Source organism: Pseudopodoces humilis, chromosome 20 (genome assembly GCF_049639895.1).
Source record: "Pseudopodoces humilis isolate 2021_Gansu_Grassland_sample_001 chromosome 20, ASM4963989v1, whole genome shotgun sequence".
In the NCBI taxonomy this organism is placed as follows: domain Eukaryota; kingdom Metazoa; phylum Chordata; class Aves; order Passeriformes; family Paridae; genus Pseudopodoces; species Pseudopodoces humilis.
The window spans coordinates 462964-485174 of record NC_142219.1 but is presented as its reverse complement, the minus strand read 5'-3'; the positions used below and the strand labels follow the sequence as shown (position 1 = coordinate 485174).

The 22211-nt window shown below is 50.0% G+C and overlaps 1 protein-coding gene across 10 annotated transcripts in view; it reads right to left on the bottom strand.

Moving 5' to 3' along the window:
• RIMBP2 (RIMS binding protein 2) overlaps positions 1–22211 on the bottom strand; it is a 100533-nt gene that overhangs the window by 55270 nt on the left and 23052 nt on the right. For 6 of the 10 annotated variants that reach the window (XM_088065102.1, XM_088065108.1, XM_088065109.1 and 3 more), the window contains exon 2: positions 20774–20911. The gene's annotated coding sequence lies outside the window, so the exon portion shown is untranslated. Of the gene's footprint in view, positions 1–4523; positions 4580–4664; positions 4788–10033; positions 10140–20773; positions 20912–22211 lie in introns of those variants that run through there. The other 4 variants (XM_088065103.1, XM_088065104.1, XM_088065106.1 and 1 more) reach the window with 4 other exon arrangements.

Below are 22211 nucleotides of genomic sequence, written 5' to 3'. Positions count from 1 at the left end.
TTCCTCTCAAGTGCCATGGCGAAGCACATGTTAGCAAGCAGCACAGGAAAGTGGCTGGACATTTTCTGATGTTAACACTTAAAAACGAATTAATTCCTACAGAGAAACTACCAGACATGAGTGTTTTCCAGGACCACTCCTGAGGTAAAGGAAGAGCTACTCAGAAACGCTTGCATTTTAAATAAATTCACTTCACAATTGGATTCCCTTTGTTTTAAAAATAGGAACTTTTCCGTGCAAATTATACCCTGTTCTAACAAAGGAAAACAAATGCAGCTTTACCCCTCTAATCAGTAGGCTGAATTTAGCATAAGAAACACTATATAAAAATAGCACTTCTTAAAAAGCACTGCTAAATCAGGGCCACAGGAGCTGCAGCAGTTCCTTGGCCTTGGAAATCAGCGGTGTCCTGGCACCCCAGCAACAGGGAGCAGATGTGAGGGAGGAAACACAAACAATTCCTCCTCACTGTTGTTTTTCTCTTCAGTGAAACTCTGAAGATAACAAGCCCAGCTCATTCCAGGCAGCCTCTCTCTCCCATTCCTCTGAGGCTCTGCTCCATCCCCGGCCAGGTGAAGCATCAGACTCACCTGAACTCGTGGCAGGTTCCCCGAGCTGAGGATCTCACGGAGCTGGGTTGGATTTGCTGCTGCTCAGAGCACCCAGCCATCCCTCACAGCTGCTCAGCTCACTCCCCACCTCATTCTCTGCACTTATTTTTCACTTCTCTACTTTACTTTTCAGTCTCTTCACTTCTCCTAATTCTCTTCACCCCTGGCACTCAGTACAAACACGACAGAACCCTCTCAGCTCTTCTGGAAATGGAAATGAGGAGATGACTTTAGACATATCCAGGAGCAGTGGTTTTAAGGCAGCATCCCCTGGTAAATAACAGCTGCAGCTCTTTGCAATGAAGCACCAAACATGCAAGTTCTCCTCAAGACATTGCTTTTGCACCTGCCATGGCTGAAGGAAGGATAGCATTAGAAAGTGAATCAATTGGATTTGTGGGCTGAAGCAAAACCAACGTTTCTTCAGGGGCTCTTCTTTCAATGATTTTTACACTCCTCAACACATTAAAATAATCTGTGTTTCTGAAATACAGAATTGTCCTTCAGCATAGCACAGTCCCTCCTCCCACAAATTATAGCCAAGGGAAAGAAAAGCTATCCACTGCTAAGGGAGAAAGGAATGAACGACGTCCCTGCCCTGGTGGAAAGGCACAAAGGCAGCAAACACAGTGTGGTTTAAACATTAACTCCTTTTGCAAGCTGCTGTGAAGCTGGCACGGTCTGAGGGGGATATTCCCCAATCTCCCCTGAACAAGTATTTTCATCTTACCATTGTCCTACAGATCTTTCCTTTTACAGCTCCAGTTGGTAGAAAATTGGGTTTTTACCTCGAGCCCAAAGGATGAGCCAAAGATCTAATTCAGTTTTGTAGGTCAAACCAAATATTACACCAAATATTCTAAAGCAATTAAAATGCAGAGCGTGGTTTTAGTGGTTCCTGCACATGCAGGAATTTCCCCTCACACCTTGTGATAACTCATTAGAAACCTCTCACCCACATTTCCCACTCAGGTTGATTTCTCTGGTGGCAAACAAGAACAAACGAAACAGAACAAATGAAAATCACCAGCACATTTGGGCACACGGGGCACACCGGGCACACCGGGCACACGGGGCACACCGGGCACACCGGGCACATGGGGCACACCGGGCACATGGGGCACACCGGGCACACCGGGCACACCGGGCACACCAGGCACATGGGACACACCGGGCACACCGGGCACATGGGGCACACCGGGCACATGGGGCACACCGGGCACACCGGGCACACCGGGCACATGGGACACACCGGGCACACCGGGCACACCGGGCACACCGGGCACACCGGGCACACCGGGCACACCGGGCACATGGGGCACATGGGGCACATGGGGCACACCGGGCACACCGGGCACATGGGGCACACCGGGCACACCGGGCACACCGGGCACACCGGGCACACCGGGCACACCGGGCACACCGGGCACATGGGGCACATGGGGCACACCGGGCACACCGGGCACACCGGGCACATGGGGCACATGGGGCACACCGGGCACATGGGGCACACCGGGCACACCGGGCACACCGGGCACACCGGGCACACAGGGCACACCGGGCACATGGGGCACATGGGGCACACCGGGCACACCGGGCACACCGGGCACACCGGGCACATGGGGCACATGGGGCACACCGGGCACACCGGGCACACCGGGCACACCGGGCACACCGGGCACACCGGGCACACCGGGCACATGGGGCACACCGGGCACACCGGGCACACCGGGCACACCGGGCACACCGGGCACATGGGGCACACCAGGCACACCGGGCACACCGGGCACATGGGGCACACCGGGCACACCGGGCACACCGGGCACACCGGGCACACCGGGCACATGGGACACACCGGGCACACCGGGCACACCGGGCACACCGGGCACATGGGGCACACCGGGCACACCGAGCACATGGGGCACACCGGGCACACCGGGCACATGGGGCACATGGGGCACACCGGGCACACCGGGCACATGGGGCACATGGGGCACACCGGGCACACCGGGCACACCGGGCACACCAGGCACACCGGGCACACCGGGCACACCGGGCACATGGGGCACACCGGGCACACCGGGCACACCGGGCACACCGGGCACATGGGGCACATGGGGCACACCGGGCACATGGGGCACACCGGGCACACCGGGCACACCGGGGACACCGGGCACACCGGACACACGGGGCACATGGGGCACACCGGGCACACCGGGAACACCGGGCACACCGGGCACATGGGGCACATGGGGCACACCGGGCACACCGAGCACATGGGGCACACCGGGCACACCGGGCACATGGGGCACATGGGGCACACCGGGCACACCGGGCACATGGGACACACCGGGCACACCGGGCACACCGGGCACACCGGGCACATGGGGCACACCGGGCACACCGGGCACACCGGGCACATGGGGCACACCGGGCACACCGGGCACACCGGGCACACCGGGCACATGGGGCACATGGGGCACACCGGGCACACCGGGCACATGGGGCCCACCGGGCACACCGGGCACACTGGGCACACCGGGCACACCGGGCACACCGGGCACACAGGGCACACCGGGCACATGGGGCACATGGGGCACACCGGGCACACCGGGCACACAGGGCACACCGGGCACATGGGGCACATGGGGCACACCGGGCACACCGGGCACATGGGGCACACCGGGCACACCGGGCACACCGGGCACACCGGGCACACCGGGCACACTGGGCACACCGGGCACACCGGGCACACCGGGCACACCGCCTCTCCCGATGTTCCTCAAAAAGCTTTTCCTTTTTGTCATGCACAAAGAGCAGAGAACGGCAAACAAGATCAGCTGTTGTCATGGTAACGTCATGCCCCAGCAGGTGAAAAATTCAGTCTTGTGGCACTAAAAAAGGATGGAATGTACTGAACCTCGGCACAACATCCAGCACAGCTCAAAAAGCTCCCTGGCTTTTCCAAAGGCTGGCAGATTTTGTAGCAAGAAATGTAGAGGTGCAAATGTTAAAAAGCCTCGTGTGAACTCTGGTGACATCAGTAATTATTCAGCTGTTTCAGACGAATTTTATTAGGCAGAAACTTATATTAATATATTGCATAATTTTGGAATTCTCTCTGAAAAGTTTAGCCCAATTTTTAGAAGTTATAAGTGACTTGAAAACAGAAGATAATTTTTCACTTCAAGACAGACACGAGAAAAATATGCTGAATAATTTTCAGGATTAGGTGCCAGAAGCATCATTCAAAAACAGCTCTTCATGCTCCAAAAATTCTGTTTTCAGAACAGATAATATTACTGCCTTCAAGTGAGACTGCACAATCCGTTTTTCATCTCCTGCTAAGCTGAGGTGGTACACAGGAACACCAAACAGGGAAAGCTGTACAGAAGCTGACACTGATCCTGACAATGTACAGAAGCTGACACTGATACAGAAGCTGACACTGGTCCAAGCAAAGCTTCCTTAGCTGAAGTTACCTCGAAGGAAGGGCCCCCCTCAGAACACTTCAGTGCCATTTAAATTGGGGGGTGCTGATTTTCGATTCCTCTGCTGCTTGCAAACATTCCCGAAAAGCTGGGCAAGAAAGCAGCAAAGAACTCTTTGGAAAAGTGAAGTTCAATCCCAGTCCCAGACTGTTCTGAGCTGGAAGGGACCCCCAGGGGATCTGACACTGAACGACAACATTAAAGCAGAGCCAGATACACAAAAATCCTCACACAAACACACAAGACTTTCAGAACCACCACAGCTTCTTGTTTTACTGTCACGAATCTGTTCTACATCTCTGTGGTTTATAAGGACAATGCTCAAGGCATTTTTGGGGAGAGCAGACCACAAAACCCTTGCTGTTGATGGATGACAAGAAACACCACGTAATCGAACCAATACATTTGCCATTTTTCTTACCTTCTGTTCCTAAAGGCTCATGAATGCTGCCAGCCCGATACCGGTGTTCTGTTCTGCTGGGGATGGAATGGAAAGAAAACTAAACCACCAAGGCCCCAACCGAGGGATGGAAGCAACAGGGATTGATCTGATTTATCTGACCCCGAGAATCTCCGGTTCATTATCTGATGAACGCAGAGCCTGAGCGCTTCCCACAGGGCACAACCCCAGCACCCAGAGCTCTGCACGGAGCCACAGCCAGACTCGTTCCTTTCCTTAGTCCCGGTCCCTGTTGGGCATCACCGATGAATCTGGAATTTGTGACCGAGGAGGGGCGTTCCCCTCGGCCCCCGAGCAGCGGCAGCGCTGCAGCGCCCAGAGCCGCACGTGGCAGGGAGCCCTGACCGACAGCAGGAGAGCATCCTCCCTCCTCATCCTCCCTGGAATCCTCATCCTCCCTCGGAATCCTCCCTGGAATCCTCATCCTCATCCTCCCTGGAATTCTCATCCTCCCTCCTCATCCTCTGCCAGCTGTGCCCCATTCCCGTGCCCGTTCCAGCTGTTCCCCATGCCAAATCCAGCTGTTCCCCGTGCCCATTCCAGCTGCTCCCCGTGCCCGTTCCAGCTGTGCCCCGTTCCAGCTGTTCCCCCTGCCCGTTCCAGCTGTGCCCCGTTCCAGCTGTGCCCCGTTCCAGCTGTGCCCGTGCCCGTTCCAGCTGTGCCCCGTTCCAGCTGTGCCCGTGCCAGCCGCTGGGTGCCCGGGCAGCCCCGCTCCGTGTCCGTGATCCCGGCAGTGCGGGACCGGCCCTGGCTCCGAGCTGCGCCCACCGCAGCCGGAACATCCCGAGACATCCCGGGACATCCCGGGACACCGGGACATTCCGGGACATCCCGGGACACCTCACCCACTGCAGCCGGGACATCCGGGACATTCCGGGACATCCCGGGACACCCCGAGACATCCCGGGACATCCCGGGACATCCCGGGACACCGCTGTGCAGGAGCCGCCTGTGCCCGGCTTTTCCCGCTGCCATCCCCAGAGGAGCCCGGGCAGCCGCGCTCAGCCCCGGCTCCGCAGGCACGGAATGTTCCCGTGCTCCTCCGTATCCACAAATATTCCCACTCGGGTTTATTCCCCCAGCAGTGAACGGCTGCAGGCTGAGCTGGAAGGTTTAAACTCCGCTCCGGGTCTGTCCTGCCCGAATTACAGCAGGACATCCCAGCTGTGAGGACAGCTGTATCCATCTGAGGAACACCAGGACATCCTGGCTATGAGAGCAGCTGTATCCATCTGAGGAACACCAGGACATCCTGGCTATGAGGACAGCTGTATCCATCTGAGGAACACCAGGACATCCTGGCTATGAGAGCAGCTGTATCCATCTGAGGAACACCAGGACATCCTGGCTATGAGGACAGCTGTATTCGTCTGAGGAACCCAAGCTCAGTGCCAGTTGTTTCCAAGATAAAAACTTGACACACGAGGGGAGCACAGAGTTCATGGCTTTGCTGCTGGCCCGTTTTTTAAATGAGATGTGTAAAACCGGCACAGACTGCAAAAGACTTTGGCCCCTGACACTCAAAACAACCTGAGCAGTAGAGAATTCAACTTCCTTTTGCCTATAAGTATTAGCATGCATCACTCACACCCTGAATATGGCTTTCAAAACCTCCTTCTGTCACACTGAATAAAACTCACATTGTTTTATGTCCTCCCTAAAAACCTGCACAGTCTTTGTTGGGATTTTCACATTTCCTGATATTTAACCACAAGTTTTGTAATTAAAATAGGAACAACCCGACAGCAGCTCCTGAGTCTGAAACCCATCAGGGCAACGGAGCAGGAAGGTTGGTCAGAGCACAGAACCCATTTCTGTACAAAATACCAGCTGAGCAGCAAATAACTGTGCTTAAGGGGGGAAATGGAAAGGGGAGGAGCAAAACACCTTTGATCTGTGAACTGACTGAAAAATAAATAAAGGAGAAATAAACCCCAAACCTAACCAACAGCTCTGGACAGTGAAAATAACCCTGCTCAGGGAGGTCTCTGAAAACTGTGGGGCAGTGGAAAGGATTATTACTGCTACTGAATATGGTAGTAATAAATAAAGTATAATATACATATATAAACAATGCCAATGCTAATAAAATTTAGCTTTAGGCCTCATCATTTTTAATTTTCTCATTTCATAAAAATCAATTGTTGAGGCAGCTGTAAATGTAAAGCTCTGAAGTTCTCAGGAAAGTCTGTGAGGAGAGGAAAAAAAGAAAAAGAAAGGAATACTGAAAAACACCAGGCATAAAGAATCTCTTACATTCTCTCCTTCAAACTGCTGCTTATCAGAACTGAACAAAAAAGAATGTACTTGATTAAAATAAGCCTCATGTGTCATCTTTGTTTGGCAACCTCCTGAGCCATCCACAGACGATATCAGCATCATTTCTGAACTCTCCCAACTCATCAGTTAAAAGCAAACCTACGGTGGAAAATCTCTTCATGGAGAAAGAAATGGATCTCTCACAAGGTAATTGTAATTCTCTGTGCAAAACAAAGCCTTGGAGAACGTTTTAAAACTACACAAAAAAATCTCCAGCATTTCAGACCCTTGAGTCCAGATACTGTCAACTGTATTTCTACCTATTATAAATTTCATTAACATGTATTCTTTATTCCTACTGAACTACTTTTCAATTGTTGCTTATGTTTTCTCATGGTGTATTTATTTGTTACAGGGGATGCTGAGAGATCCTCAGTCCTCAAGCAAACTAATTAGTTTTAATAAAGCCAGAAGAAATTAGTTTGGGTTAAAAGTTAACAGATAACAAATTTCAGTGGTGCCTCTGATTCGCAGTGGGCTGAGACAGAAGGTTAATCAAAAGGGATTATCACTTTAGCTCCCATTATGAATCAAGATTTTTAAATCAGGCAACATTTCTAGGCACAGGAAGAACTGAAAATCACTGAATTATGTGTACAGATGATGGCTACCAGAGAAGCTCAGGAAAAATAATCTGACAATAGATCTGTGCACATCTGAAAGGTCTGGGAGTGGAGGGATGGCAAAGAAATGATTCCAAACTCTTCTCTCCTGGAGATGGAGATGAAATCTCCCCAGTCTGCCTCTGGCTTGAAATGAAGCTGAGAATCACTGAATCTCTCTGTGCAGCTATCAGCAAAAGGAAGGATGGCAGGGAAAATTAAAGATAGCCCCAGATGGCTGCGCATTTATGAAGTGTAGACTCTGGCTGTCTAAAACACAGACTTCCTATCACTGATTCTTTTTTCCAGCTGTCTGCTAAAGAATGGCACCTGCCTGCAGAAACGTGATTCCCAGGCAGCAGTGAGGGGTCAGGTGCCCTGACAGATCCCAGCTCCATGGAAAAGGCAAAAGAGCACATCAAAGATTAACATTTCTCCTCAATATCCCAGTGCATTGGGATAGTCAATATTTCACTCCAGAGCTGCTACTTAAAGCATTCCCATCGCCCTTAGCACTAAAGCAACCTCTGTTCTCACAAAAGCACTCTGCCAGGAGCCCACATCTCCTGAGCATCTCCAGAGCATCTCCAGAGCATCTCCTGAGCATCTCCTGAGCATCTCCTGACCATCCCCAGAGTATCTCCTGAGCATCCCCAGAGCATCTCCTGAGCATCTCCTGAGCATCTCCTGAGCATCCCCAGAGTATCTCCTGAGCATCCCCAGAGCATCTCCTGAGCATCTCCTGAGCATCTCCTGAGCATCCCCAGAGCATCTCCTGAGCATCTCCTGAGCATCTCCTGAGCATCTCCTGAGCATCCCCAGAGCATCTCCTGAGCATCTCCTGAGCATCCCCAGAGCATCCCCAGAGCATCTCCTGAGCATCTCCTGAGCATCTCCTGAGCATCCCCAGAGCATCTCCTGAGCATCTCCTGAGCATCTCCTGAGCACCTCCAGAGCATCTCCTGAGCATCTCCTGAGCATCTCCTGAGCACCTCCAGAGCATCTCCTGAGCATCTCCTGAGCATCTCCTGAGCATCCCCAGAGTATCTCCTGAGCATCCCCAGAGCATCTCCAGAGCATCCCCAGAGCATCTCCGGAGCATCTCCTGAGCATCCCCAGAGTATCTCCTGAGCATCCCCAGAGCTGTGGGGAGCTGCCCCTGTTCCTGCAGTGATCCTGCAGTGTTCCCACCCCTGTTCCTGCACTGATCCTGCTCTGATCCTGTTCCTGCACTGATCCCACCCTGCTCCACCCTGCCCTTCCACAGGATCCTCACGTGTTTCAGGCTGGGCCAGGGTCTGTCCCAGCTCAGGCTGGGCAATGGAACAGGAAAGTTCCATTTCAGCACTCCAGGCTGTCCTGCTGCCAGCACCTCCCAGGAGAGGGGACCAAGGGGACACCTGGGCTGAAGAGCATCCTCACCTGGGGCTGTGAGCCTCGCTGACAGCGACTCCAGACACAACCACCAGCGCTGGAAAACACGTCCCAGGCAAAGCTCAAACACCCCTCTCTACCTGCAGGATGAAACTGGGATGTTCTCCCTCCGTGGGGGACTGAAAACCTGGAGCACAGGCTGTGAGTGCAGCTCTGAATTTCTCCTTTACCACAGCAGCAGTGAGAGGTTTTGATTCTCTCCTAAATCTGCGTATCCCTCATTAGCCATCCCTTCCCTCCATTAGTGGTTTGCTGTTGTTCTATTTTCTAAGCTCCCAGCAAATTAACACTAAATTGAATTCTACAGAAAAGTTGTTACAGGCTTTCTCCCCCACGCCTGATTTAATCGCATTTTCTTCTCCTTCAATTTACGCTACATTTAATTGTGGAAATTATTTCTAAGATTGATTTCTGATGATAATACTTATCACAGTTCTGAGGATTATTCTTCCTGTCTATTTTTGGCCAATTCTCAATGAAGAGATTTGATCTGGAACAACTTGTGAAGGCCAAAATGATATTTAAACAAAAGATAATTTCTTTTCCTTTCTGCTTCCCCTTTACAGCACTGCACCCAGCCTGTGGCAGGAGACACAAAATCCTCACATATTTCCTCCTTTCACAAATAATGCCAGTAAATGGTGGAGAATGGACAGAAGAATCAGAAATAAATCTGTATTATTCATTTGAATTAGATGTATAATAAATTTTCTTTATGGACGAACCTACATGTAAAGACATCCTACAGTTTTCAAGTGCTCTGAAATTCTTTTAAGAAAATAAAATTATTATTTATTGGTGCTATGCCATGAATATAACCTGTTTAAAAAAATATCCTCCATATAAAATTATCGCTTTTTAAAGCCCTGTGCTTCCAGTTGTTTGAAGTATGATGGGAGATTATCTGCTTAATCCATTTCTTTCACTTGGGCATTTTGGATTTCACGCAGCTGTGCAAAGTTAGTTCTGCTTAACAGGCCCGTGGGGCTCCTCAGGAAGCAGAAGAGGAGCTGGGAGCAGGAATGCCCAGCCCTGGGGTGGTTTGAGGGCAGGGGAGGTGTGTTGGGGTGAATTCCAGGGCAGGAATCCTGCTGCCATCTCTCCCTGGAGCGGTACCTGCTGCAGATCCGCGTTAGCTCCGGACCCTCGGCCGCTCCTGGTCCTGCTGGAGCTGCCCTGGCTGCAGAGCAGGAGCACAAACCCCAGTGACCCTCCATCCTCAGGTGACCCTCCATCCTCAGGTGATCCTCCATCCTCAGGTGATGCTGGGCATAAACCCTGGTGATCCTCCATCCTCAGGTGATCCTCCATCCTCAGGTGATCCTCCATCCTCAGGTGATGCTGGGCTCAAACCCTGGTGATCCTCCATCCTCAGGTGATCCTCCATCCTCAGGTGATGCTGGGCTCCCCCAGGGCTGGACCTGCCTGCCTGCCCTCAGCTCGATGCAGAGGATCACAATCTGAGCCTTTTCCCTGTGTCTGCAGCCCAGCTCAGCGGGATTCACCCCCTTGGTGCTGCCCTAAGTGGGCTTCAGGCACATAATAAACCAAATAATTCTCGTTATTCTTTCTTTGGGAATGGCTGGATTGGATCCGTGCTGTCTCCTCAGCCCAGGCTCTTCCTGCTGGTGAGGCACTTGGAGGCAGTTTAAAGCAGCTTTCCCAGGTGAAGGGATGTGGCAGCTCTGGCATCCCCAGCTCTGCCATGGAAATCCCTGCCCTGCTCCCCAGACAGCCTGGAAAGAAACCCGAGTTTGGAACATTTTCTCTCTGCCAGATTGTCAAATGGCATTATTTCTTCCTATGTGCAAAGTGTGTGTTGAAAGTTGCTCAAATGCCAAAACTTGTCTAATCCTGCTATAATGTAGTAGAGAGTAATTTCTAAATTTAGGAAGTAATTGCTTTGCTGTCCAGTGAAACGTACACAAAAAACCCAGAAACTCCTCTAGGCAAGTCCTCATTTTAAACACCAATTCAGACTTCAGTGAACACAAGCACTCAACCTTTGGGAAAATGAAGCTGTGCAATTCCATTGTTGCTGTTTTCTGTTTCCTTGCTGTTTCACAACACAATCCCAATAACAACAGCCAGCTCTCAGATGTCATCCAGTACATACTTACAAAGTGCTTGCCAAATAAAACCACTCCGTTCTCTTGAGTAATATTCCTTTTTGTGGAGGATTCCAACTCTCCCAGTTGAGGTTTTATTAGCATTCTGAACAAAAAGCTGACATTTCCAACTCCTTTGTGCAAATGAAAGGAAGGAGAGGTTCCAGGTTCAGATCTGCCTGGCACCGCTGCCCTAGAGCAGCTCCTTGCCATCCTGGAACTGGGAGCACCAAGACTTTGATTTTGGGAATTTCAGAGGACTGAATTCCCAGCTTCTAAAACCTGGAAGAGGCTGGAGTGAACAACCAAGCAAACAAGCTGGCAACAGAACAGTTTGCTGCCAGCTGAAATTACTTTTCCGAGCCCACAAGGTGGGTTTCAAACCCGCTGCCACATCCCCAGCCGGATGATTGGTACCGTTCCTGCTTCTGGACTGCAGGCACTCACCACCATCAGCTCTGAGCTTCGCATATGTTTGATATTCTGTGAATTACTACAGAATAAAAAATTCAGCGCTAGACACATCCCACATTTAAATTGAGATTTCACAGTTCTTCAAACCTGGCACTGATCCTGCCGGGGGAGAAAAGGGCAAACCAGAAAAGCCAGGGACCAAACTTGCCATCAATTTTTGTGAGTGTTCAGAAAGAGCCCAGGGGAAGGCAGGGTGAAGCTGCACAGGGCAGTCTGTGCATGGGCACCACAGACAGAGACCAAAGGCTGTCCCAGCCAGCAGCAGCAAAGCCCCACAAGCTCCCGAGTGTTTCCTCCCCTCTGGACCCGCCTGGCTGCGGAAGGATTTCCTCCTGCTCTGCCCAAACCCTCAGCAGATGCCATGGCTCGCTGGCCACGGGCAAGGCAAGCCCTGCTTTGGGCTTGGGCCACTTCTCAAAAGCCAAAGGCTTTTGTGCTTTCTCCTGCAGCATTGTGGCACTGCAGGGGAGCCCAAAGTGACACCACACAGGAGTTCAGCCCTGAAAGAAAGAGAAACACCCAGCCTTGTTCTTGGCATTTTTAACATGGAGCTTCATCTGCATCCCCAGAACAATCTCCAAAACCACCTGAATTCTAAACCCCTAGAGGATGCTGATGGATTTTTGAAGACTAAGCAAAAGAGAGGTTACATTAAAAGTGTGGCCCAAACTCCCAAATTCAGTATGCCACAGAATCTCTTTACATTTTCAAGAACATGAGCCAAGAAACCAGTGCTGGTCCAGTGGTGTAGCACAGCACTGGCCATTTCCAAAGCTGTGAAGAAAGCTGAGTTAACGTGACCTAAATTTCACTTCTTTTTAATCAGCAACTCTTCAAAAGACCAGACAGTATAGGAGTAATGGGGGATTTTCCTTTTGTTCTGGAAAAGCTTCACTCCACATCCTCAGCTGCAGCACACAGCGACAGGCAGATCCACAGGCACAGAACAGCTCCTCTTTGCAACTGGCTGAGCTAAGAGAACAGCCTTCCAAAAATAATTTGTTTTGTTCAGCAATAGCTTTTGTCGTTATTCCTCTTTCTGTGGTTTTGCAGTCGGAGAGGAAGGATCATTTTTCCTCACAGATCTCTGCGTGTGTTCTAACAGCTCGAGCCAGGCTCTGATTTTTCAGCCTGCTTTGGAACCAGAAGAGGCATTTACAGGCTGGGAGATATTAATGTCACTCGAATCAAACCTACTTGAGACACTTTTATTGCCATGCTCTAAAGAAAAGATTCAAAACAAGAATTGTGGGGGAAGAAAATCGGGAAGAAAAATGTTGGAGCTGTTTCTCCCTGGCAGAAATAACCATTCTACTCCTGCTGTTTGCAGCTGGAAAACCTGAACCCTGTTTGTTCCCAGCCCCCCTGGAGAGCAGCCCAGCTCCACACGGTGGGAATTCCTCCTGTGCCTCTCTCATGCATCATCAGCACCTTCCCTGCTGCCCTGCAGGACCTGCAGCTGCACCAGGACCTGCACCAGGACCTGCACCAGGACCTGCACCAGGACCTGCACAGGACCTGCACCAGGACCTGCACAGGACCTGCACCAGGACCTGCACCAGGACCTGCACCAGGACTTGCACAGGACTTGCAGCAGGACCTGCACAGGACCTGCACCAGGACTTGCAGCAGGACCTGCACCAGGACCTGCACCAGGACCTGCACCAGGACCTGCACCAGGACTTGCAGCAGGACCTGCACCAGGACCTGCACCAGGACCTGCACCAGGACCTGCACCAGGACTTGCAGCAGGACTTGCACCAGGACTTGCAGCAGGACTTGCACCAGGACTTGCAGCAGGACTTGCACCAGGACCTGCACAGGACCTGCACCAGGACTTGCAGCAGGACCTGCACCAGGACTTGCACCAGGACCTGCACCAGGACCTGCACAGGACCTGCACCAGGACCTGCACCAGGACCTGCACCAGGACCTGCACCAGGACCTGCACCAGGACCTGCTGACAGCTCCCTCCTCCTGCCCCACAGCTCTCGGGGAACCACCAAGCCTGGAGAAGGACAGGCTGATGGAAACCAGACGGAGAAACCAGCACCAAGCCCAGAGGACTCCTCGTGAGTCACAGAGCACAGCTGCCAGCTTGGCCCTGGAAAATGCTCACAAACACATCACTACAGGGCTTCTGTAGCTTCTTATTTCACCAGCACTTTGGAACTGTGGAGCCTTTTCCTTTTCCATACATTTAATTTTTGTACCACGTATCCACAAACAGAGTGTTCCCAAAAATCACGTTTACTTTTTGCAATACACAAGAAAAATTACTCCACTTTAAATACATTTTCAGACAATTCAGATTGTTCTTTAAATTACTATTCAAGCTGAAACAGTTGTTTTGAATTTTCACAAAATAAAAACTGGAAAAAACATCTGATCATCTCCAAAGCCATCCTCATACTTCAATATTGACCACTGCACATCTCTTACTTCAAATAAATTAAAGTGTATAAATCTGAATCTGCAAATTGAATCTGGCACTGGACTCAAACACCAGCAAATTTCACTAAATACATTGCAAATTTCAGCGACTAAAACACTTCTTTTGATTTTTTTTTTTAATTTTTAGCTCTAACTCCTCCTTCTGAGAAGAATTCACAGAACACTCTGCCATTACCAAGTCCATGCTTTCTGTGACAGGAACTTCACTCCAAAACCACTTCATGGCTAAAGCATGGATGACTTTCCTGAGCATCCAAGACAGGCAAGATTCCTGAGTGGCTTCAAATGTTTTTATTGACCTGAGGGAAAAAGGCTTCACCCCTGTAACACCAGGTGAAATTTCTAAATTAGCACATCTAACGTGGTGCTCAGCCACTCCTTGTGATTTAACACGGATTTCCCAGTGCCTCCCTAAATGTGGTGTTACCTTTCCCCAAAGGTAGAGATTTCCCACTCACACTCCAGGGCTTGTCTTGCTTTTAAGATTAATTATATGGTAATGTGCTAAAAATGCTGCTGCATGGGAGGACTGCAGCCTTATTCATTTTCTAGATAAGGACACAGTCCTATTTCAGGAGTATTTCCAGCATCTGAACAGTTGAGATCTTGCACAGGGTACAGCCCAGCTCATCTGCCAACCTAAACTGGTTCACGTGATGAGAAGATGCACTCACAGCTAGGATCCGAGAAATAGAACTGAAATTAAAATCCAAAACTGAAGTCAAAAAGCCCCAAAAGCCTCCAGACTCCAGCTGCTGACACAGCAGCAAAGGGAAATGGGGTGGGGAAAACCCACAGCAATTTTCTGTATTGGAGATGTTTTGTGAAAGTGGATTTTTCCCCCTGGGTTTTCTGCCAAGGGGAAACACAAACTGAGCTGCCTGCAAACAGCTACTGAAGGCAAGCACCTGCTCCAAAGAGATGTCCCCTGTCCCTGTCCTGTGTCCCCTGTCCTGTGTCCCCTGTCCCTGTCCTGTGTCCCCTGTCCTGTGTCCCCTGTCCTGTGTCCCCTGTCCTGTGTCCCCTGTCCGTGTCCTGTGTCCCCTGTCCTGTGTCCCCTGTCCTGTGTCCCCTGTCCTGTGTCCCCTGTCCCCTGTCAACTTGTCAATTTGTCAATTTGTCAACTCCAAATTTGCAAACTACACAATATATTTATGGAGAAAAACAGGAACAGATTCTCTTATGAATACATTTTGGTCAGTCTTCTTTATCTTTTACGTACTCCCAGCTTCACAACCTTGGTTTACATTTCAGAATCTGACAGGAGCAGGGCTTATTCCAACTAAACCAAATTACAGGTATTAATTAATGGCTCATGCTTGTTTGCCAGCTCCTGCAAGCAGAAGGGTAGATAAAAATGTATTTACAGCAGAATTTAATTACCCATTTTCAAGCCACTGGCCTCCTGGCAAAAGTCTCCCAGTGTAGTGCAGAGCAGGACTTGGATTAAGAATTAATTTACTGTCAGGAGTGATCTGCAATTTAACAGCTTAATCAGGTTTGCTGTGAAATTGGTCGAGAGCTCTGGAGCCTGTGCTGCCCCAGAGCTGCCACAGCCCTCCCAAGCTCCCTAAAACCAGCAAATCCAGCCTCCTCCAGCACCAGGGCTAACACAGCCAGCCCAGGCTCCCTAAAACCAGCAAATCCAGCCTGTCCCAGCACCAGGGCTAACACAGCCAGCCCAGGCTCCCTAAAACCAGCAAATCCAGCCTGTCCCAGCACCAGAGCTAACACAGCCAGCCCAGGCTCCCTAAAACCAGCAAATCCAGCCTCCTCCAGCACCAGAGCTAACACAGCCAGCCCAGGCTCCCTAAAACCAGCAAATCCAGCCTGTCCCAGCACCAGGGCTAACACAGCCAGCCCAGGCTCCCTAAAACCAGCAAATCCAGCCTCCTCCAGCACCAGAGCTAACACAGCCAGCCCAGGCTCCCATCACAGCCCCAGGGCTGGGCAGGCATTGTGCCCCTTCCTCCTCCCCCAGCTGCATCCCCAAAGACACTGGACAGCAGGAATAGCAGGATTAGCAGGGAAATACAGGCCAGAGTGTGCCAAACATCCTCCCTTGTCTCATAAATCACTGCGCCAATAGAGAAAAGTGCTGATAAAAGCAGACAGAGGGTTTTAGCACAGAAATGCTGATTTTAGCTGCATTCAGAACTGTCCCCACCGTGGGCAGCACACAGAGCTCCTTCTCCAGTAGCACAGCTGAGGATGGAAACAGGGAGGAAAACTTTGACATCACAGCTGAGATGCAATTAGCTCAGAACTGAGCCTTTGGATTGGTAAAATTCTGAAATTTAAAAGATCTTGATCGCCTTTAAAAATCAAATCAATCTGTATTTTCTACTAGAAGCCAACTGATGGAGTAGTACCAGCCTAAGTGCTGAAACAGAAAATGTCATGCCAGAAATAAGGGTATAAAAACCTGTTCTATTGAGCTTTCAAAGCCAGATTTTAATGGTCTCAAAGGCCATTTCAAAAATATGAATAAGCTTCTCACATGGGGTATTTAGCCAGGCTGAAATACTGCAGACAAAGTCTCTGAAAATTACCATTGGCTGTCAAAAATCCTGGTGAGAACTCTAGAAGGGCTTTGAAGACCACACCAGCCCAGCAGCTCACCGTAATACTCTGCTCCATCTTCCCTGCTAGGGTCATGGATCACCCTGATGCCTCCCATTCTGGCACCCAGGGATATTTAAATCACATCTGCCGCAGCACCATCTCCTTTTCACCCTGCTTGCTTTCCTTCCCCTCTGAAGATGCTCAGAAGGTGATTGTTGAACCCCTCAGCAGCTGCAGAAAGCAGCGGTGCTCCCGAGGGAAGCAGAGCAGCCGTTCCCAGGAGCTGCCCACGAGGTTCCTCTCACAGCTGCTCCCTTTCCTCTGCCACCAAGGGCAGGTGCTGGGCTGGCTGTGCTCAGTCCCAGCTGGGCTGGCAGGGCCAGCACGGCTGCTCCAGCTGCTCCAGGTGCTCCAGCTGTTCTGGCTGTTCCAGCTGCTCCAGGTGTTCCAGGTGCTCCAGGTGTTCCAACTGCTCCGGCTGCTCCAGCTGTTCCGGCTGTTCTGGCTGTTCCAGCTGTTCCGGCTGCTCCAGCTGTTCCGGCTGTTCTGGCTGTTCCAGCTGTTCCGGCTGCTCCAGCTGTTCCGGCTGTTCTGGCTGTTCCAGCTGTTCCGGCTGTTCTGGCTGTTCCAGCTGCTCCAGCTGCTCCAGCTGTTCCGGCTGCTCCAGCTGTTCCGGCTGTTCCGGCTGTTCCAGCTGCTCCGGCTGCTCCAGCTGTTCCAGCTGTTCACCTCCCGCCCGTGCTGACCCCTCCGGAGCCCCAGCAGCCCCACCCCTGACACCTCCTCCCAGCTGGGAGCAGCAGGTCCTGGCAGGTCGCTGTGCACATCCCAGGTCCTGGCAGGTCGCTGTGCACATCCCAGGTCCTGGCAGGTCGCTGTGCACATCCCAGGTCCTGGCAGGTCGCTGTGCACATCCCAGGCCCTGGCAGGTCGCTGTGCACATCCCAGGCTCCAGGTGTGTTAACCCTTTCCTGCACTTACAGCAGCCTGGCTTCCTTCTCCTCCTCCAGCACAGCACTCCCGGGGTTCCAGGGCTGCTCTGCTGCCACACAGGAATTGTTTTTATTTTTAAAATCTCATGTCCCACCACAACAGGAAACTGCATTCAAACCACAGCTTTTTCTGGGCATTCATCTGAATTTTTAACTTGCCAGCTATTTAAACACAATTTACACTCTCACATAAAGTTACTCCGTGCTGGATTCCTTTCAGCATCAGACAGTGGTAGGCTTAGCTCCTCACTTTGTGCATTCAGAAGAGAATTCTCCTCCTGTGCAATCATCTTTCCACTGGATCCCTGCCCAGGGGAGCTGCTGGGAGCAGGCACCAGCAAAGCCCACCCCCACCTCAAGTGGGAAGCCAGGCTGCAACCCTCGAAATGCCACGGCACAAAAAAAGCCTGCTTGTCCCAATTTCTTCGTGTTATTTTGGTATACTTCAGGAAAAAACCCAACAACACATAACTCAGTAATTATAACCTTTCAAAAGTGTTTTCCTCTCCCCCAAACTGCTAAAATCTCGCAGAGCTGCAGCCAAAGTTCTAATAGAACTATTTTTAGCTTTTGTCATGCAGGGAGTATCATGAAGTAGGTCTCATCCTTCTATTAATGCAAATGTATTTAAGCAGTCAGGGCAGGAAAGTTTAAAATATGCTAATGACTGTTTGTGTGGAGTCCAGCCCCTGATGTCTGTGCTGATGTGTACACACCACAGACAGGCTGTGAACACCTTCATTTAAAGTGTCAGCAGGTACTGACAGCTCCATGAAGGGATGGCCACATGCAGATTTCATTGCCACATTTATGTATTTCACTAACTCCCACACTCAACAACCATTTCATTCATGCTGGTCTTGCTCTCTGGATATTATTTTGACCTTTATCTGCCCCAGAGCGTGCAGCAGTGTCCCCTCTGAGATGTGACCAGGCCTGGAGAGCTGTGCCAGCACCTGTTAACGCCTCACCTGGAAAGCTGAACTAAATTTAAGGAATGAAGACCATTTTTAATGACACACAAGTCAGCAATTAGAGGAGAATGTGCTCACACAGCCATAAACAAACAAATGGGATTTAAAAATCCAGAAGTCAGTCAGCCAGAACAGTGCAAGGAGAGCCCTGGGCTGGGTCACAGGCACAGAACCACAGCAGAGCCTCGTGGGCAGAACCTGGGAGGGTTTCAGTGACAGCTGGGAGCCCAAAAGCCTCCTCAGAGCCTCCTGCCAGGGCAGGGGAATCCTGCCTGCCCTCAGCAGCCAGCTCATGGAGAGATAATGGCTCATCCCATCCCAGATCCAGCTCCAGCCCTGTTTCCTCATCCCAGTAACTCTCCATCAATCCCATTATCCTGGGATTATTGCAAAAGATCAAATCCCATTCAAATGCATCTTCCAGTTATCTGTACAAATATGGGTTAGCTCTAGAATTGCATTTTATCTTCTGTTAACTGAAATGTTACAGCAGAATGTTTGAAGTGTTTGCACTCATCTTCTCTGTGTGCCTGTGCCACTTTGATTCTGGGGCTTTACCTGTGGGGAATGAACTGCAAATCTTCATGGCAACGACACCAAACATGTCATCTGCTGCTTGAGCAGGAACCAGGGAGCTTCAGAACACGTTCATGAGTGGCCTTAAAGCGTGTCACGTTCTGCTTCTTCATGAACAGAGCTCACAACATCCTCTGAATTTTGAACACCACTCAGAGCAAGAGTTAAATTCTATCTGCCTTGCTGGAATGAATAGTCTCAGATACATCTTTGGGAACTCAAGCCAAGATGCTTTTGGCTCCATATAAGCATCTTTAAAATGTGCTGCTAATTATTTATATAGCTCATTATCTGCTTGCTGTGCTGAGCACGACTCCTTCCCCTCGTCCACCCACTGCCTCTCAGGTAAAAGCTTTGAATGTGTCTGGAACCATTGAGAAAGGAAAACATTTACCAGTGCAGCCACCTGGGAGGAAATTTCAATGGAAGCCAGCGAGGAGATCTCACCACCATTAGATTCTGGAGACAACTTTTCCCTCAAACACAGAAAATCAACATTTCTGCAAGGGCAGTGCAGGATGGACTCAGAGGAGCAGCAAACAATCGTTCCTCTCCTCTCTTCCCAACACCCAAAGCCAAACCAAAGTTTTTTTCTTTGCAACACTTCGTGTCTCCTGAAGGCAGCAATTATTTGTGGGAAAGAAATCACAGTGAAATCCCCACTGGCCCCAGGCTGGGTTTCTGGCAGGGTGCTGGGCCAGGCTCTGCAAGCATCACCCTCCCTCCCCAAACTGAGGCATTAAACCATTGACACCACTTCTTTCTTACCAGAAATGTCTTTCAGCAGACCTTAACATTCAGTTCACATCACTATGTAATTATTCTTTTCACAAGCAGAGATGCAAAGAAGGTATTAACAGCCGTTCAAAATATCACATTTATGCACTTTTCTCTTGTCATATTAAATATAATTACTTCTGATGCAATCAAACTCATATCCTTCAAATGGATAAACCCAGCACCAAATTTAGAACCTCGAGCTTCAAACATCAGGCCCTTAAAGCAGAGCTTTAAGCCTTTACTTTCAGGTCAGTGAGGTACAAAGAAGAATAGTGAGAATACAAAGTTTAAAAATGGTATTTTTAAATGAACTTTCTTTAAATTATTCTGTAAGCAACCGTTTGCAAAGTGTTTTGAAGGTGACAGGTGAGATATGAACCACATCTCATAACTCAGCACCAGGAGCTGGGGACCACCCAACTCACCAAGCCTTCTAAAAGTTTCTTCTCTAAATTCAAAAGGTGCCTGAAAATCAGAACATGTGCAAGCACACAAAAATCCAAGCAGAAACCCTCTGCTGATACTCAGAGCCAAGGCCAGGAGGGATGCACCAAACCAGACTGGGATGTGCTGATTAAAGCACAGACTGTGCACAGGATCCTGCACTTTGCATTCCTGCATGCAGAGCTCGGCACTGGCAGGATTTCTGTCACATTTCTGCCTTTTGAACTCTCATCTCAGGCTCAGGCTGCATCACAAGCTCACGGCTTTCCTGCAGGTGCTGCCCTGGAGTTTAGGAACCGGTACAGAGAACCTGCCTTGAGGAGGGTGGAGTCAAACCCTCCCAAAATCTCCCCCTCACACATCCCCACCCCTCTGGTACCATGGCCATGCAAACAACAAAAACCAGAACCAAAGCAGCAGCACGGATTGCAAAGCAAAACTTCCCTTCAAATGTTGCCACAAAACTGTAAAAACAAAGCCAGGACTTACTAAAAGCTGCCAGAGATGAAGCCTCGGGTTTAAGGTGGTGACATGAGACTGGGAAATCTGGCTCTCTTCTATAAACCAGGTCTGATCAAATATTTTCTGTGGAGCTGCAGGCTGCAGACATGCTGGATCATTTCCAAACTGCACAGGATAAAACAGAACGAGTCAGTGGCCAGTTGGTTACAAGGCTGTTTGCACTTGCTCTCCCCTTGCAGGGTTTCCCCAACATCATCTTCCCTGCACTGCCCCCAAAAGCTGCAGGAAACTGATGGTCAATCATCCATTACACACAATAAACTCCACTCTAAATCAATGGATTCAGCCCTGACGAATAAATGTTTTTGTCATGGAAGGCAACAAGACTGAAACCCAACCAAAAACTCCAAAGTAAGCCTTAAATGGTATCATCACTGGAACTCTGAAAGAAAATCATTTCAGAGGGCAAATGAGTGAAAATCAGTCTCAATATCTTCTCTAAGAAATGTAAGGACATAGAAGGAAGCAGAAAAAATCTGTCCAATATTTCTCACTACAGCCTGCAAGTTTGCCAGAATCTCTCTTTATAGCAACGACAAAGGTTAATACAAGGCACCATTAGAAATCCTGGAGGGTTTTTGCTGTCTCACCCACTCAGCTCACAGTGCTCCTTAGCTTAATAGGGATCTTTAAATTTGGTATTTCAAATCTTTTTTGGATGGAATCAGTGAAGACAACTTTCTCAAATTCCTTTTCAAAAAGGTTTGGGAACAACCCCCTCAAATCCACTACATTTTCATGCCAATATCCTTTGAAGTCCACATGTTTCTGAGAAAGGATCCTCAACTTGGGATGGCTCAAATCTACTTAATTCTCTGCTAAGCATTTTTTGTTCTGGCCAGCAATCAAGCAGCATTTGCAGAGTGAGTCAGTGGAGAGGGTGAATCACTGAGAGAGATGAAATGCAGACTCTGGGTAAGAACTCCCCCGGATCTCTGGTAGGATCCCAGCTGGTGACAGCTCCACAACCCAGGGAAGATCCAGGACAGCTCTTCCTCCCTCGGGCAGAAGCAGCTTCCCTTCCTCACACCACATCAATTCCATGCCACCCACAGCATTTTAAGCCACTTCCTCAAGAACCACAAAAACTGGGGGAAAGTTCCTTAAACACAGAGGGACCTTTGCAGTGAATTTCTGGGAGAACTTTTGCTCTGTCCTCGCTTTCCCACTGAGTCCTCACAGCTCCATCCTCACATCCCTCTTCTTGCGAGATCCAGGTCAGGATAACCAAGTGCAAAGTGCCTAGAGCTATTGGAAGGGCAGGTCTAGAAGCAGATTGTGCTGCAGCTGGGGCTCTGAAGCAGTGAGGCGTCTTCCCATAATGTTTGATTTGGGTTGTGGTTCTCTAACTAGAAAATAAAAAACCTGAGTAGAAAGACCCGCTAATTAAGCTCAGCAAATAAAA